An 8,348-nucleotide genomic window follows, 5' to 3' on the forward strand; every position below is an offset into this window, starting at 1 on the left:
ATATAAAGAAGTCACAGCAGAATATGAAACAGGGCCCAACTGAAAGCTAAAATGGGTCAAACAGGCAATAAGAGTGATTAGAATATAGACAAGGCTAGATAGCTCAGGTTGGTACATCACACCTTGCCCTCCTCCATCCCCACCTCAACAATAAATTTTAGGATCAAATCTAGGATTCTCTGTCATTTAAAGCTCTTTGCAATTTAGCCACTTTCTCCCTTTTTAGTTTTACTACACGTTATTTCCGTTTATGCATTCTGTTGTCTAGTCGAACTGGCCTTCCTGCTATTCTTCACATAGGATATACATCTATTATCTTTGTAGGAATTGCATCTTTGATCCTTTGCATTACACAGCCTCTGGTCTGGGATGTGCTCCTTTCTCAGCTCTGTCTCTTGGAATTTATGCTTTCTTTCAAGCTCAGCTCACATCATGTTGCATGATACCTTTTTTGTTACCCCTGGCTCAGGGGTTCCTGAAATATTTCCATTGCCATATGGATATCCTGTATCCCCTGGCCTTCAATAAACCTTCTCATATACTCTATTCAATATGAAATTAAATAAATTCTAGTTTTTAGCATTAATATGGATGGAGGAAATAAAAGATTAATTTTTTATAAAGAAAACTTTATTATGTATGTAACTTTTTTTAGTTTCATAAAATTGTTTAGTGTAAATGTCTGTCAGAACACATTAAGATAAATTAGTGAGACCCTTTATTCTGTTTTTTGTCAACCAACAGTTTTTGTCTTGGTATGGTTTGTGAAAGGGAAACTCATATGATATGGTCAGCCTCGAGTTTGTTTCTTGCTTTGGATTTGATTGAGAACAGGACAGAGAATCCTGATTCACAAAGATAAGTTGTTATAAACATAATTAAAGCCTTATGAGGACTTTGGCTAAGTTTGGAATATGCTTCTCCAACGGTACACTGAAAAAAATATGGTAACTTCATTGATTGGAAACCAATTTGGAACTTTCAGGAATAGGATCCATGAACTAGTTAAAATTTTCTTTTTTTATAACTGCATTTCAATATAATTAGTTTCCTTTATTATCCTACTTTATTTAATGCATTTCCTTTTTTTTTCTGAGAAGGGGCCCATAGGCTTCTCCTGACTAACCAAAGCAGTCTGTGATGCAAAAATAGGATTAAAAATCCTGGAATTAATTAATTTTTATGGTCATTATTAAATTATTTTTTGAGGTTGGTATGAAAGATTTTTTCTAAACCTTTATCTTCCATCTTAAAACCAATATTAGTATTGATTCCAGGGGTAGGAGTTAAGTGACTTGCCCAGAATCATACAGCTAGGAAGTGCCTGATTTCAGATTTGACTCCAGGACTTCCAGTCTCTAGACCTGGCTTTTAATCCACTGAGTGACCTAGCTGCCCCTGAAAGATATTTCTTATCCAGACCTCATTCACTTAGTTTGGGTCAGTAAGAATTATTCCTTCAACTATTCCTTTAAAAACTTTCAGACACAATATAATATTCCTTGCTTTTTCCCCTTTCATACCTTCTCTCACACTTTCCCCAATCAAAAAAAAATTCTTTCTATTAAAACTACTTTTAGAACATTTTAATAGGAAAATGTACTTATTTAGCAAATAGTCTCCATACCTCTTTGACAAGCTTTTAGTACTCACTAGGGATATGTGCAGTGGAAGGATCTCTGCTCTAGTTATTAGTACCTTTCTCTGGAAGGCTATTTTATATTTTAAAAAATTTTTATAGCTACTCTTTTTTGAGGTGGCAAAGAATAGGAAAGGAAGGGATGTCCATCAATTGGGGAATGGCTGAACAAGTTGTGGTATATGAGGTGATGGAATGCTATTGTGCTATAAGAAATGATGAACAGAATGATTTCAGAAAGAGCTGAAAAGACCTTCATGAACTGGTGCAGAATGAAATAAATCGAAGCAGGAGAACATTGTACACAGTAACAGCAATACTGTGGAGTGAACAACTGTGATAGACTTAATCTCAACAAAACAACAATCCAGGACAATTCCGAGGGACTTAGGACAAAGAATGCTATCCACCTCCAGAGAAAGAACTGTTGGAGTCAGAATGCAGATGAAAGCATGCAATTTCTCACTTCTTTATTTGGATTTTTGTTTCATGTGATTATTCACTTAAAAATGGACAACATGAAAATATATTTTGCATGATAATATATGTATAACGCAGAATGAATTGCTTGCCAACTCTGGGAGGGAAGAGAGGAATGGAGACAATTTAGAACACATAACTTTAGGAAACTTATGTGGAAATTTGATATTACATGTAATTGGTAAAAAAAAATTACAAAAAAAGATAGATGGTGCAGTGGACATTAGGAAGATGAGTTCAAATTCTGCCCTAAACCCTTAGTGTCCAGTGATGCTCACCTCTCTCAGTCTGTTTTCTTATATATTAAACAGAGATAATAATAAATTTATCCCAAATTGTGGTTGTGAAGATCAAATAAGAAAACATGAGTAAAATGCTTAGAAAATTGTAAATTATTCTATAAATGCTAGCTATTTTTGTGTTTTTTTTAATTATCTTCACCGAGGAGACTGGATTTGAGGTAAGACCTAAAGGGAAGGGTAGTATTAGAAGGGTATTGAGACTAGAAGATGCATATGAGTGTGTATGTGTGTGTGTGTGTGTGTGTGTGTGTGATAGCCTGGAAATTCAGTAATGAAATGAACCTGGCTGCAGTAGAAGATGAATGTCAGGGGCATAGAAGAGGTAGAGATGTTATGAAGGTTTGGACCAGATCATGAAATACCTTGAATGCCAAGCAGGGGAGTTCGGGCTATTGGCATCCAAAACCATTAACAGTTTTAGAGAGGAGCAATGACATCTTAAAAGGGATATTTTAGGAAGATTAATGAAGTAATGGTATGCAAGAGTGATTCCCAAAGTGGGCACCACTGCCCCCTGGTGGGTGCTGCATGATCCAGGAGGGCGGTGATGGCCACAGGTGCATTTGGGGGTGGTCAATAACTGTAAGGAGGTGGTGATAGTATGTGACAGGGGGCGCTAAGTAATAGTTTTTCTGGAAAGGGGGCGGGAGGCCAAAAAAGTTTGGGAACCACTGGTATACAAGATGGATGGAGGGAGGATATAAATTAGTTGTACATATATAAAATTGTTGCAGAATATGACTTCATGTTTAATCTATGGATGCAAGGATGATTAACAAAAGATTTAGAAGAAATTAAAAAGAAATTAAATTTGCTTTGAGAGCCTACTCAAAATTCATAATACATATCATAGCACCATAGAATCAAAGACCTAGAACTGGAAGGAATCTTAGAGTCATCTAATTCAATTCCCTTATTTGGCAGATGAGAGAACTGAGACCCAGAGAGGTTGTGACTTGTCCAAGGTCTCACATGTAATAAGCAGCAGGGCTAGGATTCAAACTCGGGTCTTAAAACTTTGCATTTTACCCTCTTTTCATGTTGTTCATCCTTTCTTTTTGAAAAGGATCAATGACATCTTGGTTGATTCCTGCTTACCTGTGAATTGGACTTAAGTGAGGCAGAGTTGCACAAAGTATCAATCTCTTTCAGAGTCATCCAAGTTGAGAAGCAAGACAAAAGTCAGATGATTGGTGATGGCCTGGGATGTCTTCTATTACCTTGGACTCTTCAGTGTCTGACCAAGTTCTAAGCACTCCATGATTCCTGCTTTAGTCACTTTCATGGCTTTTGGAACAAATTGTTCTCATTTGCCCATTTGGGGGAGACATCGCTTTAACTCATCTACAATTTTTTTGCCTGTCAGTTACCCTCAACCTGATTTCATCTGCTAGTAGAGATGGTTTTACTGAGGTGTGGCTTCTGGACATGCTACATCTTCTTGGAGCTACGGTTGAGAGTTGGGTGAAAAGTGGACACCAAAGGTGGATGAGCAGCCTTGAAAAGGACTGAGAGTTTAAACTCTCACAGCAGGGGTGTGAGTCCTCCCTGAACATTAAATTTATGAATCTATGAACTTGGTATTCAGATGTATATCTTCTTTATTTTATGGAAAAGATAATTGTGCAACATTGGGCAAATCACTTTACTGCTGAGTCACATTTTTCCTCATCTTTAAAACTAAAAGATTCAAATAGATGCTCTCTAAGTTCTCTTTGAACTTTAGGTCTATGGTCATATCAACTACTTATCATATGCTTCCTAATTGTCTTCCTTTCTCAGAAGGAGGTAGTAAGATACAGTGGGAAAGATGCTAAATTTATAGCCAGAAGACCTTAGTTCAATTCCTAGACTAGTTTCTTGCTATCCATATGACCTTGGCCAAGTCAATTAACCTTTATGGATCTCAGTTTCCTCATCTCTAAAATAAGGAGGTTGAACCAGAGGACCTCTAAAGTCCCTTCCAGCTTGAAATTATGGGTTTGAGTTCCTTCAACTAGCTGATAATAAAGGAATCACTGTTTAGCTATGATTTGGACTAGCTTACTCTTCCAACTTCCAAAATTCTTATGATTCTATGTATATTCTAACAAAACTGGCTCTAAGGCAAGCTTGTGAAAAATGAGGGTTTTCCACTGACTGCCTCCCATTTCATATATTTCTCTACGAAATAAAAATCTTCCCATATAACGAATTGAACATTTTTAAGAAGAATGGAATTACATGGTGGTCAGCCATGTAATGGTCAGTGTTCTGTGGTGTGGCAGCATTTTTTAGGCACCTTTTGTAGTCTCCATATAAATTAATTCCTACCCCACTCCTTTGCCATTCTTTCTGTGCTTTCCTAATTCTGATATCTCTTCACTTCCTTGTCCACTCTATCATTCCTCTGCCTCACCTGACCTTGGACAGTAAGATTACCTCATCTCAAAATCTCTCTGAATTCCAAATACACAATGAACAGAACTTCAATCTTTTTTTTCCTTTCAGAAATGAGGACGATAATATGACATTTCTCAACAGGTATTACTGTCTAAACACATGTTATTTTTCCTAATAGTTACTAGAAAGGCAGGGATTGTTTCATTTTTTCCCCTTTCTAATCCCAATGCCTGCTCCAGGGCCTGGAATGTAGTAGACACTCAATAAGTGCTTGCTGATTGAATGAATGTACTTCAGCTAGAAAAGTTCTCTCATTTTGAAGCTTGAGACTATGTAGTAAAACCTAATTTCTAGGCCTGAACAGTTGTTGGTTGCCTGGTTATGTAGGCTTGTTAAGGAGGCAGCACAGACTGGCAAGGGATATCAAGGTTCTAACTGAATAATTCTGATCATCTGTGTGAGTTCTATTAAACTCTATATCCTCTGGAATTATTGATCCTGGAATATGCACTTTGTATCTCTTTATTCTCAACTCTTAGTTACCAATTTACAAACCTAGATTGGTTATTGACCCAACCCAAAGCTTTTGTGTTTGCCCCCCTAAAACTAACCATGACATTTTATGACCCTGACAAATCTTTAATTTCCAAGTTTTCAGAACTGGAATTGGTGGAATGACTGAACACAAAATTCAATAGTCATTAGAAAATAATGCTTATTGGGAGGGAGGCCTCTTTGGAAAGCCTCAGAGATGTATCCTTAACCTTGTGTAGCTAAGTGATGCAGTGGGTAGTTCTGGGATCTTGAGTTGGGAAGATCTCAGTTCAAATATGGCCTCAAATATGTATGATTGTGGGCAAGTCATTTAACTACAATCTGCCTCAGTTTCCTCAACTGTAAAATTGGAATGATAATAGGGGCACCTAACTCTCAGGAGTTATTGTGAGGATCAAATGAGATATGTATAATAATTAACATAGTGACTGGTCTATACTCTTTCCTTCTCCTTCTCTTCTTCCTTTTATGCTGCTTAGTGTTTTTATCGATGGCTTGAATAAAGGCCTGGCTGGCAGGCTGATTGACACTGAAGATGGTAGGAAGCTGGAAAGATTAACTAAAATAATGGATGACAGAATCAGGAGCCTAAAACAATGTCTCAGGTTACAATGATGAGCAGAAGCAAATAAATTGGAATCCTATAGGAATAAATACAAAATTCTACAAATTTCACAAATATTGGATTGGAAAGAAAGTAGAGCTACCTCATAATTCCTAAGAAAAAGATTTGGAGTTTTTGGAAACCCCTGTGTCATCAGTTGTCCAGTGATCGGTTAGTTATATGGCCACTTTGGACAACAGGGTAATGTGGCTGTTGCTCCTGAAAAGAGAAGGGCCGGTAGGTGGCACAGTGGATAGAATGCCAGGACTTGAGTTAGGGAGATGTGTCTTTCTGAGTTCAAATCTGGCCTTAGGGATTTACTTAGCTGTATGACCTGGGGCAAGTTTCTTAATCCTATTTGCCTCAATTCCTCATCTATAAAAAGAGCTAAAGAAGGAAATGGCAAACCATTTCAATTTCCTTGCCAAGAAAACCCTAAATGGAATCATAAAGAGTCAGACATTACTGAAAGGTCTAAATAGCAACACTGTAGGTTCAAAATGCAGAAAACAGGAGCAATGAGAAGAAACTAAAGGGAAGAAATTTTGGGCTCTATGTTTCTGGCATAACCCTTTATTTCTAAACCAAATATCCATTTTGGATCTATCTTGGTGTATGGTGTGAGAAGTTGGTCCATTCCTAATCTCTGCCATACTACTTTCCAGTTTTTCCAGTAGTTTTTGACAAATAGTGAGTTCTTTCCCCCAAATCTTGGATCTTTGGTTTTATCAAACACTAACGAACTATTTGCTATGGACATTAACTACCATGTCAAATACCTAATCTAGTTCATTGATCCACCACTGTTTCTTAGCCAGTTTCCAATTGTTTTGATAATTACCGCTTTATAGCATAGTTTGCTATCTGGTACAGCCATGCCTCCTTCCTTCATATTTTTTCATTAATTCTCTTTATATTATTGGTCTTTTGTTCTTCCAGATGAACTTTGTTATTTTTTCTAGTTCTATAATATAATTTTTGGGTAGCTTGATTGTTATGGCACTGAATAGGTAAATTAATTTGGGTAGAATGGTCATTTTTACTATGTTGGTTCAGCTTTTCCATGAGCAATGAATATTTTTCCAATTATTTCAATCTGACCTGAATGTTTTTTAATTGTCTTCATATAGTTGCTGGGTTGGTTTTCGTAGGTATGCCCCCAGGTATTTTTTATTATCCAGAGTTAATTTGAAGGGAATTTCTTTTTCTGCCTCTTGCTATTGGATTTTGTTGCTGGCAAATAGAAATACTGCTGATTTATGAATCTTAGGCTTTATATACAGAAAAATTTCCTAACCATGAGAACTATATATAAGTGGAATAGACTGCTTTATACAAAAGTGGGAAATCCATTATGGGAACTTTTGGAGTAGAAGCTGAAAGGTTACAAACTGGATATGTTGCAAAAAGGTTTTCTTGTTCAAGTACAGGTTGGATTAAGTGTTTATGGGGTTCCTTCCCAAATGCTTCTTTTTTTTGGAAGTTTTTTAATTGTACTTTATTGATCTAAACTTTTTTTGATAATAGCAATAAATAGTAAGATCATGTATTCCCCATATCTTTCAACCAATTATGTGGCTGCAAACATGTAGTCACTTTCAGAAAACTATCTACAAGATCTCAAGTATTGCCTACTTATATTTTCATCAAGAGCACTCTAGATATCTAAGTAAGTCAATCTCAAAATTTTTATAGAGATGAACAAGATAGACTAGTTGCTGAAGTCCTTTCAGTCACTGTTTTTGGGGAATAATGCTCTAAAATATTATCAATGAAGAATTCTGCAGAAGAAATAGCATGAAATCTGTTATCAGAGAGGTGTATTACCAGAAAAGGGGGGCCAGTCACAAAGGGAAAGTGAGGAGTATCTAATGCTTTTCCCAATTTTCAATTTCTGTGCATCTGCAAATTACCTACATTGTATTTATAGGGAGATGATACAGAATATGGACTGCTGGGTCTAGAGACAGGAAGAGCTGAGTTCAAGGCCCAAGGCATTTACTAGCTGTGTGTTCTTGGGTGAGTCACTTAACCTTTGTCTGTCTCAGTTTCCTCAACTGTAAAATGGGGATAATAATAGCACTTAACTTCCAGGTCTGTCATGATATAATAATTATAAAGCGCTTAGCACACAGTGCCTGGTACATAGAAGGAGCACAAAGATACTTTAAAAAAATTTAGAATACATGTGCATAGAAAAGTGATAGTTGAGTAACATTGGGTTACTGTGATTGAGGTCTTTTCTGGTTCTGCCCATTAAGTCTCAGTGCTTGGTAAAATAATGCTTTCTTTATTCCAAAAAATTTTCATCTCTAAAATAATGGCATAGTCTTTAGTTTCAAATCATAGAATGTTAGAGTTGGATAGGACCTTAGAGACCTCAAGT

The sequence above is a fragment of the Gracilinanus agilis genome, chromosome 1, assembly GCF_016433145.1.
Source record: "Gracilinanus agilis isolate LMUSP501 chromosome 1, AgileGrace, whole genome shotgun sequence".
NCBI lineage: Eukaryota > Metazoa > Chordata > Mammalia > Didelphimorphia > Didelphidae > Gracilinanus > Gracilinanus agilis.